This window comes from Chrysochloris asiatica, unplaced genomic scaffold, assembly GCF_000296735.1.
Source record: "Chrysochloris asiatica unplaced genomic scaffold, ChrAsi1.0 scaffold00327, whole genome shotgun sequence".
In the NCBI taxonomy this organism is placed as follows: domain Eukaryota; kingdom Metazoa; phylum Chordata; class Mammalia; order Afrosoricida; family Chrysochloridae; genus Chrysochloris; species Chrysochloris asiatica.
Genome location: NW_006408845.1, coordinates 1,026,116 through 1,037,472, shown reverse-complemented (window position 1 = coordinate 1,037,472; position 11,357 = coordinate 1,026,116).

Genomic DNA, 11,357 nt, shown 5'->3' with positions numbered 1-11,357 from the left:
TCCAAGGCTGTAAATCTTTATGGGAGCAGAAAGCCTCATCTTTCTCCCATGGAACAGCTGGTAGTTTCAAACTGCTGACCTTGAGGTTAGCAGCCCAATTTGTAACCACTATACTACCAGAGCTCCTTTCTATATATGTATGAAGAAGAGAGCAACTAAATATTAAATTTGAAGAATGAAATGTGGGCGTAAAAATGGAGTGGGCTATGTGACAGTGAATGTCTGGTGGATGGAAACTAGATGAGGTGAATAAAACACAAAGGGGAATGTAACTGCCCAGAACATGTACAGGAAAAGTCTACATTAAGGTGGTAGCCTTTCTCTTCCTAGGAGACCTGGGTGGGATCCAATTTAGCACTTATAAGAGCAGGATCTTGCAGTAGGGCATTTCCCAAAGCAGCTATTTAAAGGAATGTATGGAGAACAGTTGGGCCAGAGCTGTAATTTCCTTGCCCACTCCTTTTCCCTTTTCCATTCTTTCCCCACAGAGGCCCAGTGGTAGAATATATTAGCTACCCACCCCCACCTCCCAGACTAGCAACCACAGCATTTATCTTCAGGCTGGACGCACAGACCTACTTTTTAACGAAAATGAACTTTCTGCCTAGGGAGGCCTAGAGTTCCTGCTTTGAATATTTGTGCTTTTTATGTTAGCGTGGAGAATAATGTGCAGTTGGTCTGCTTAATCCCTACTTGCTCATCCTAAAGTGAACTTGCCAGTAGACATGGCTGAACCACAAGCATAGAACTTGCAGTCAGCTTTTCTATGCATGGGAAAGCACTTTAGAAGAGAACAATTAAGTTATTTTTAAACAAAATTTTTTCATGAATGGAGTCTGGTGGTTTCAAAGGCTCCTTTTTTTTTTAAGTGTTTATTGAGAACTGAGCGATAGTTTACATGGGAGAACACTGGCTTTACACCATCATTTCATTGCAATAATTATAGTCTCCTCCTACGTGCATCATCATTCAACAGTATTTGCTTCTATTCCCTGTTAGTTAGTTAGTTTGTTTGATGGCTTCCTTAGACTTTTACCAAGGTGAAGCACATGAGTGTGGTGCGGAAGAAAAAAAACCACCAAAGTAAGACACAGGTTTCGAACAAAAAGTGGCATAGTGACTCTGTTCTGTTCTTGCTCTCCAACTTCTTTTGAGTTCTTACAGGTTGTCCTTCGATGTCCAAATTATTTTTACAAATACAAAGAAAATCATTGAAATCTTTAAAAATGAGAAATGTCTAAATAGAGATTATTGACTTTTGTGTTCTATAGTGAAAATATATTTATGTTTTTTCAGTTACATATTTGTTCTTCAGAATGGTCTAGGGCACTTTTACTTTTGCATATAATTGGTTTTAAATTCTTCCATTTGTTTGGGGCATTGGTGGGTCTTGGTGACTGTCTTTCCGCTTTTCATGCAAAGTGTTCATTAAAGGTATGAACTGACTACCACAGTGAGTCTTTTTTCCATCTATTCCAGAATAACTCTATTATTTAATTTTTGTTATAATTGTTCAAAAGACCATTTAGCATTTGTTGCAAATACTTTCTAGCTTCTTTGGCTTTGGGCATCGGATACGATAATCAATGAACCTATTGACTATACAATCAATAGTATATGGAATATATTACATTAAAAGCAAGTTATTATATTGAAAAACTTTGGACTGAGAGTCAGTTTGAATTCCAATTATCTAAATTTCTAGCTGTGTAACCATGGAAAAATGGTCTGTAAGTTCAATTTCTTTATCTCCAAGGTATGGCTCATACCTTCTCTCTTACATTATTAGTGAGAGGAGTTACCAAAATAATGCATTAAATAGATCAGAATTTACCCTTTGAATATAACAAATGTCCAAGAAATATTGACTGATTACTTTTCTGTTTAATACATTTTTGTTTGTCTAGGTATCTTTTCATTGTCTTTTTTTCTTCTCATTGCCTTATTTGTTATTGATTTCAAATTTATGTTATACTGTGTAAACTTGAAACCATATTTTAGTGTAATTCTTGATTAAAGCAGTAGTGATTATCTGGACCTATGTCCATTACTAGGCAGATAGAATAGAATAGTTATTTTTATTTCCAATTGATCTACATTTGAAAATAAAAATAATTTAGAAGCCAAGATCAATAACAACTTCTAGAACTTGTACCACAGAACAAATTTAGCGATTCTTTTGACCACCAGATATAATCACCAGTGTTTTAGGGAAAAAATGGTGTGAATTCAAAAGGTTTTTGGTCTATATTACTGATTCTTTAAAGGTTTGTCTTCTCATTTTGCTTCATTATACCTGCTACTTTTCAAAATATGCTCCACTGTTTCTTTGTATATTTACAGTTCTGTTTGTATCTGTCTTTACCTGTCCATTCAATGTAAATGAAGAGCTGAAAGTTGTCCTGGTGTGGTGCTGTAGGATAAATACTGGATTACTAACCATAAAGTCAGTCGTTCAAACTCACCAGCTTCTTCTCAGAAACTCTATACAGGGTTGCTATGACTCAGAACTGATTCAGTGGCACTTAACAACAACAACAAAAACAACAGTTGTTCTGACCATAATGGTTATTATACAAATGCAGTTTCTTTCATGTCAAATTCTTTTTCTGTAAATTCTTTCATTCCAAATTAATTTTCATCACTCAGACCTTTGGCACCCAGAGTTTCTGAATAAGATATGCTTATAGAACTGAGAGAACCCTACTTTGCCCCTTGAAAAGCAATCCTTTTAAGTGTAGCTCTAGTTGTTGTTGTTGTTGTTGTTAAGTGCCGTCGAGTCGGTTCCGACCCATAGCGACCCTGTACAGGGTTTCCGAGGGTGTAAATCTTTACGGGAGTAGAAAGCCTCATCTTTCTCCCGCGGAGCGGCTGGTAGTTTCGAACCGCTGGCCTTAAGGTTTGTAGCCCGATTCGTAACCACTACGCTACCAGAGCTCTAGAGAGGGTGATAAATAAAAAACAAGCAGCACTCTTACCTCTCATCCTTCTTCAAACAACCCCAGAAAACAAAACAAAACAAAAAACAAGAAAAAAAAAAGAGAAAGAATGAGGATGTGGGGATGGCAGAGAAGACGCTATGAATTTGTTTAAGGCCATAAAGAATTATCAGGGGCTTACGTTTTGAAGTTGAAAACCAAGCAGGAGTTCAGAATAGTTCCTTGTTATTGTTAGGTGCTGTTGAGTCAGTTCCTACTCATGGCAACCCTGTGCACAACAGAATGAAACACTGTCCAGTCGTGCGCCAACCTCACAAACATTGTTACACTTGAGCCCACTGCTACTGGTACTGTGCCAGTTCATCTTGTTGAGGGTCTTTCTCTTTGTTGCTGATCATTCACTTTACCAAACATGATGCACTTCTCCAGGAAATGGTCCATCCTGATAATATTTCCTAAACATGAGAGACAAAGTCTCACCATCCAAGCTTTTAAGGATCATTCTGACATTACTTCTTTCAACACAGATTTATTTGATCTTCTGGCAGTCCAAGGTATAATATTCTTTTCCAATACCATAACTCAAATGCATCAATTTTTCTATGGTCTTTCTTACTTATTGTCCAACTTTCACATGCATATGAGGCTACTGGAATATCAAGGCTTGGGTCAGGTGCACCTTAGTCCTCAAACTGACATCTTGTGCAGCAGATTTGCTTAATGCACTATGTCGTTCCAGTGTACTGTTGCAGTGGTTTTGCAGTTATCTTTAGCAACATTTTACTTGCATGTAATATTAATGATACTGTGTGATGACTTCCACATTTTGTTGGCTCCTTATTTGTTGTTAATTAAAAAATGATTATAATATATATGCGTGTGAAAGCTGGACAGTGAATATGGAAGACTGTAGAAGAATTAATGCTTTTGAGTTATGGTGTTGGAGGAGAATATTGAAAGTGCCACGGGCTGCCAAAAGAACCAACAGATCTGTGTTGGAAGAAGTGCAGCTCCTGGGAAGCCAGGATGGCCAAACTTCATGTCTCATATTTCGCACGTATTGTCAGGAGGGAGCAGTCGCTGGAGAAGGATATCATGTTTGGTACAGTGGAGGATCAGAGAAAAAGAGGAAGACCCACATTGATATTGATCGGCAAAGTGGCAGCGTCAATGGGCTCAAGCGTAGCAACAATAGTGAGGTTGGCCCAGGATCTGGCAGTGTTTCGTTCTGCTGTGCATAGGGTCGCTATGAGTCAGTACCAACTCGATGGCACCTAACAACAACACCAAAATTATATTTTACATTTCTATAATAATTATGGTTGTGAATTGGGCTGCTAATCTCACTGTCAGCAGTTCGAAACTACCAGCTGTTCTGCAGGAGAAAGATGAGGCTTTCTGCTCTGGTAAAGAGGTGCAGCCTCGGAAACGCTGTGTAGAATCGCTATGAGTCAGAACTGACTCCATGGCACATAACAACAACAAAAATAATTCTTATGGAATTCAAAATACTTTCACTTATTTTTTGTGCTTTGATCTACAACTCCTGGTTTGGTGCTGTAGGATAAGCACTGGAATGCTAACCACAAGATTGACTGTTCAAACTCACCAGCCGCACCTTGGAAACCTTATACAGGGTCGTTATGAGTTAGAACCAAATCAATGGCATTGAACAAACAACAAGGACCAATGTATGTAATAGTTGGTATGTTTCCAACACAGTTTTCAATATGTAAGGAAAAGTGTCCTGGTGGTGTAGTAGTGTTTAAGTGCTTGTCTGCTAACCAAAAGGTTGCCAGTTTGAACCTACCATTCTAAGGGAGAGAAGATGTGGCAAATCAGCTTCCATAAGAATTCCAGCCTAGGAAATCTCATGGGCAGTTCTATGCTGTCCTATAGGGTAGCTATGAGTTGTAGTCAACGTGAAAATACAGAACAGCAACTTATGTTCAGAGATCTAATATGTCTTTTATTCCTTTCCATTATAGTTCTTTGTTTTCCCACTAAAAATGCTTGTGAAATAATATCTTCTGTGGCCAACTTTCCCATGATTCCACCTTATCTTCTGTACTATTTTCCTTTTGCTGCCATCATTGTAATCAAAGGAGTTTATTAATCTGCCAAGATATCTCTGTGGGCAGGACAACCAACCAAGTTAGAAAGCAGGAAAATTATTTTCTGTACTCTAGTGCTTTGGTGGCACAATAGTTACAAGCTTGGTTACTAACCAAAACATTTGTGGTTTGAACCCATACATTGACTCCATGGGAAGTAAAGACCTGGTGATCCTATCCTATAAAGATTTCAGTCTAGGTAACCTTACATGGGTTACCTAGACTGAAATCTTTATAGGATAGGGTATATCCTATAAAGATATATCCTACTCTGTCTTATCGATTCATTAGGAGTTGGCACTGACTGGTAAACCACAATTATTTATTTGCTTTTTCATTCTTTTATAATTGTCTCCTTTTTCGGGCCATGGTGCCTTAAATCTCAGCTGAAGATTTAAGTTCTGGTAAGTTATTATCCTTTTAGTGTTGGGTAATATAAAAGTAAATATTGGGAAGATTGTTGTTGTTATTGGGTGCTGTTGAGTCTTTACTAACTCATAGCGACCTTATTCACAACAGAATGAAACACTGCCCTGCCCTGCGCCAGATATTTTCCATTTAAAAGTATGGGGACCAAAGGATGTGGAATTTCAGAATTGCACTTTTCATTAATCTTTAGAGGACAAATTTTGGGGCAAATGATTTCCTGGAGTACTTCAAATCTCATAACTAAAGTGAATATCTTCACTGTTTGCATAAAAGTCTAGGAAATCATATAATCATAAGGATTTGAATAATTCAACTAAATGTCTAAGGACACTAATCTTACACTGGAGTACATGTCAGACTGTGAGACTATTGGGACCACAGGATTAACCTTACAGATCGGGCAGTGTTTCGTTCCCCTATGCAAACGGTCACTATGAGTCAGTACCAGCTCGATGACACCTAACAACAACAATGTTATTGTTGTTAAATGCTGTAGAGTTGATTCTGACTCATAGTGACCCTGTATAGTGTTTCTGAGGAGCAGCTGGTGGGTTTGAACTGTTGACTTTGTGGTTCACAGTCCAGTACTGATCCTATAGCACCACATCAGGAGTCCTAGGACTATAAAAATGGGTGTATGAGAGAAACTCCCTGCTCTTCACTCATATTTCTTAGGCATTTTTGGTATGCCCATTGTAATTTACTGAAGCATTTATGTTACAGTGAGTCACTGATCACTGAAACAGGGGAGACTTAAGTCTGGGTTTCATACTCTTCATCTCTGTACAACTAACTGTATTCTTATACTACTAGTTCTGAGTGGCACTCTTAAATTGCAGTCAAATCATGTTAGATTTTTCAATAGAATTGTCAAAACTTTGATGGTGACTTGGCAACTTAAATATTTTAGATAACAAAGCTGTCATTTTAATTTAAAAGTTTTGGTGCTTATCTAATATTTTTATTCCATTGGGTGTTTTTCCACTTTACCATAGGGTTGGTTATAGGGATATAAGAGAGGAAGTCCAGAAGATTTACTTTTAATAGATTTCCCATTCACTTCCTTTCCAAAGCAAACATGCATGAGAATTTTTAAGCAGCAGGAAAGTGCCTTGATATAATGTTACAGATGATTGGTACTACCACCTTTCCCTCATAATACCAATGGCAGCTGACTATGATGGATGGGACAAAAAACTAAGGACCAAGGACCCCATAGGTTGCACCAGGGTCTTTTGGCCAAATATATATTCATAGAACTTGGGAGATTCTGAGAAGTCCGTCAGTACAGATGATACAAATGGTCATTTACTATCTAGATGAAAACAACTAAATATTTGCTTCTCTCTGTGTGTGTGTTTAAAATTTGATTCCTAGCCTTTACAGTATCAGTTCTAGAGAACTGCTGAGAAGAATCACATTAAAAAAAATTTTTTTTTGTTTTAAATAAAAAAAGGTGTTTTAAACCTTCAAGAATTGAGACAAATTTTTTGGAGTTGTGAACTCTTATTTTTATACCATAAATCATTGTCTTAGTTATCTAGTGTTAGCATAACAGAAATACCACAGGTGAATGGCTTTAACAAACAAATGTATTCTCTCACAGTTTAGAAGACTAGAAGTTCAAGTTCAGAGCACTAGCTCTGGGGGAAAGTTTTTTCTCTCTGCTGGTTTACTGTTTAGCAGGGAGGCTCTTGTCTACTGTCAGCATCTGTGGCTACAGTGTTCCTTGGAGATCTCCATGTGTCTTGACATCAGTCTTCCCCTGGGTCTAGGAGGTTCCCAGGGCAGAGACCCTGGGTCCAAAGGGAGAGCTCTGCTCCCGATTCTTCTTTCTTGGTGGCAGTAGGCCCCCTCTCTCTGCTTACTTCTCTTTTCTTTTATCTCTTGTAAGATAAAAGGAGATGCAGGTCATACCCAGGAATCTCCCTTTATATCAGATCCTGGCAGGTACCTAAAGACGTTGTACCTGCCTCTGCACCCAAATTCCCTTGTATCAGATCAGGACTATGATGTGATTAAGGGTGTTACATCTCAACCTTGCAACTAATTGACTGATCACATCAGATCATATCATGGGAGATGATTACATCATTACTTAACTGACAAACCACTGAGAATCATGATTGTCAAGTTGACATATATTTTTGGGAAACATAATTGAATCCATGACAAGCATTAAAGGTATTATTTTAGCCTGGACATATTCAAGACCAAGTTTTACCTTATTATAGAACTTTAGTAAGATTTCTATAGAAAATTGAATTTCTATATTATTGCGACTACCACGAAGAGTTAACTGCAAAATATATTCTTGCACAAATGGGCTTATTTGATGGATTTGTTTGGCTTTGTTTATTTAAATAAAGGATTGTTCAGTTGTTACGTGCCATTGAATAAGTTCTAACTCATAATGACCCTGTATAGAGTTTCTGAGGAGCAGTGGTGGGTTTGAACAGCTGACCTTAAGGTTATCCATCCAGTGCTTATTCTACAGGGCCGCACCAGGACTCCAACTAGAGGGTTTTTGTTGTTGTTAAGTGCTGTTGAGTTGGTTCTGAATCATAGAGACCCTGTATAGAGTTTCCAAGGAGCAGCTGGTGGGTTTCAACTGCTGATCTTGTGGTTTGAAGTCCAGTGCTGATCTTACAGTGCCACACCAGAAGTCTAACCTAGAGGGTAGTATCTGACAAATATACGTTTAAGTTTAATATTGATTATTCTTTATGACAGTAATTCCCTCTTTCTTTTTCACTAACTAATTTTCAGGAGAACTTTTAGTGTGTGAAATCAGGACTGAGGAGAAGGCATCTTGTTTTAGTTCCAAGTGATACAATGCTGAGGTTGGGAAGCGAAGTGTCTTGGAAATGGAACATTCTTATTTCTCTCACTCGTTCTTGAAACTATAGATATATTAAAGTTATTTAATAGCATCTTTCTTCTATCTGCTATTTCAGCACCTTCATCCTTCTCCTTTCTCCCCATATAATGACCAGTGTTAATTATGAAAGTCATCTATAAATATTTTGTGTACTTTTGAGTCTGTCCTTCCTATTATGTTTCCTTTTTCTGTCCTGGTTTCTTTTTTTTGATCTGTCCTCTGACACTTGAGTTAACCACATGCATTGTGTTTCTCTTTCCTCCACTGATATTCTCAAGTTTTTCACAGACCAGAATCATGCCTGTGTTCTTTATTGTGTTCAGAACTCCACAATACATTATGTATTCTGCTAAGAAGCAGGAAGAGAACTTCCCTCTTGATTTTAGCTTTCCACTTTTCCACATAGCATCAAAGCAATATTTCTTGTGCTCTATACCTTTCCAGGAGCTCTGGTAGCGTAGTGGTTACGAATCGGGCTGCGAACCTTAAGGTCAGCGGTTCGAAACTACCAGCTGCTCCGCGGGAGAAAGATCAGGCTTTCTACTCCTGTAAAGATTTACACCCTCGGAAGCCCTGTACAGGGTCGCTGTGGGTCGAAACTGACTCGACGGCACTTAACAACAACAACAACATACCTTTCCAAATACTAAGAATGTGAGAATAACTTGTAAGTTAATTTTCTCCAAAAAGTGCCCCATTAATTTATTTTTGGTGAAGAGTCTTTCCTTGTATGGATTGTGACTCATAATAATGAAGTTAAGACGTTTTCTGTACCCATCTATCTTCCTTCTGCTGGTCTCTCCTGCCCCATGGTATTGTTGTTATTGTGTGATGTCAAGACTGTTCTGATTCATAGGGAATCTGTGTAGGGTTTCTGAGAGCGGCTTGTGGGTTTGAACTGTTGACCTTTTGGTTACCTCTCCATAAGTAAGTATAAACTGAATTTCTAAAATATAGAAAGCTCTGTAGTGTAAAATCATTTTGCTACTGTTAAACCCAGTGCCATCTTAGCCAAGTTGGCATTAGTAGCCATTTAATTTCAAGAGTAATTCTAAGGAGAGCCAAATAAAGTCAACACCAAGCAGAAAGGTAGAATAATCAGGGTTAGATTTGGAGCAAGGTTACTTCTGGAACAGCTGGGATTAGAACTGTGTGGGAACAGAGTGCTTAGAACTGGGGGTCTAAAAAGTAAGATAAATGAAGCATCAACTATTTCTTGGATAGTGGTGGTGGAAGAATCTTTTTTATAAGTCACTTAGGTCAGTTTGAACCTCAAGGTTGGTGGTTCAAACTCACTAGCTACTCCTCAGAAACCCTATGTAGGGTCGCTGTGAGTTGGAACCAACTTGAGGCACTTAACAACAACAGCAACAACAGAATAAACCTAAAATGAGCCTTCCAAAGAAGGAAGGTAAACAATTACAAAATTGCAGGGGAAAATCATAATCATATTATGTTGTTTATAGTATACAAAAAGAGATTCTTTTTGTATACTATAAATACTAAACCAAATATAAGAAAAACTTTCAATATTATTTTTATTTAAAACATTCAATATTTGGGCTACATAAGGCCAAAATTTAAGGAGCTCTGATAGCGTAGTGGTTACGAAATCAGGCTGTGAACCTCGAGGTCTGCAGTTCGAAACTACCAGCTGTTCCGCAGGAGAAAGATGAGGCTTTCTGCTCTCGTAAAGATTTACAGCCTCGGAAACCCTGTACAGGGTCGCTATGGTCGGAACCGAATCCACGGCACATAACCACCACCACCACCCAGGTCAAAATTTAAAGTCATCAGAATTAACAAACCAGGTTGCATTTGACTCATAATAAAGATATTTTCAGTTCTCATAAAGTTTAAGACAAAGATTCCTGGCTAAATGAGGCAGGCAGAATGTGATAAGTGAAATGTAGTTATTTTCTTTATTATCTTTCAAGGACTGTTTTCTTGATAGAGAGTATTCTCATCTTCATAATAAGAAAACAAAGCAGTATGGAAAAAACTTCCATGTAAATTGAGGCTTCTCAGTGACCTCCGTCACCAGTATTCTTCAAACTTACAGCTCTAAGCCTTTTTGGTGTTTTCTTTGAAGGTGCTGCTCAGATTTTTGTGGATATTTTTTTTTTTCCAAGTCTCATCTCCTGTTCAAAAAATGAAGGTATAGGATTACTATACTAGATGGTGATTTTGAACTCTGGCTTTGCATAGTTCTGGGGAAGGGTCTTGAAGCTTGTATTTTACCAAGTGATTTTGATGTGTTACTAAGGTCTAGGACCACTCCAATAAATGGTCTCCTATTTTTTGAGTTGGAAATGGATTTGTTCAGAAAAGAAATTAAGGCCAACTGCAGAAACCTCTCCGTATTTCTTGCTAGAAATCACCAGTGAGAATGATATTTGGAGAGTTTATTTTTTTGACCTAGTTGTTGCCATTAAAAACAGTCCACCGCTGTATGGGAGTCCTGGTGTGGCGCTGTGGGCTAATGCATCAGACTGCAAAGTCATTTGAATTGCAAGGTCAGTAGTTCAAGCTCACCAGCTACTCCTTGGTAACCACATACAGGGTCGCTATGGGTCAGAATTTACTTGATGGCACTTAACAACAACAATAACAATCCTGTATAGGGTTTCTGAGGAGCAGTTGGCAATCACTATTAATTCAAAGCAAGTACTTAGCCCAGTTCACTGACCAGGTCAATATTACCATTTTATGACAAGACACTCCTGGTGCAGACTTTGATTTATGCTTGTTTGTTTGAATAAAACAAGTGCCCTTTACTTACAAATAAAGGAGGAGTTTTGTGTGGATAAAAATTGGTTTAGTGTTGTGGAGGGAGAATTGCCATTGTTAATGTTAAGACATGAATTCTCAGCTGTCTTTCCATGCCCTGCTGGTATTACTGATTAGAAATGGAGTCCTGGCTAGGGTTTGGGACTTGGGCCAAGTGAATATGTGATCTTCTTTTCATCTTCCTTTCCAGCACTAATTTCCTTA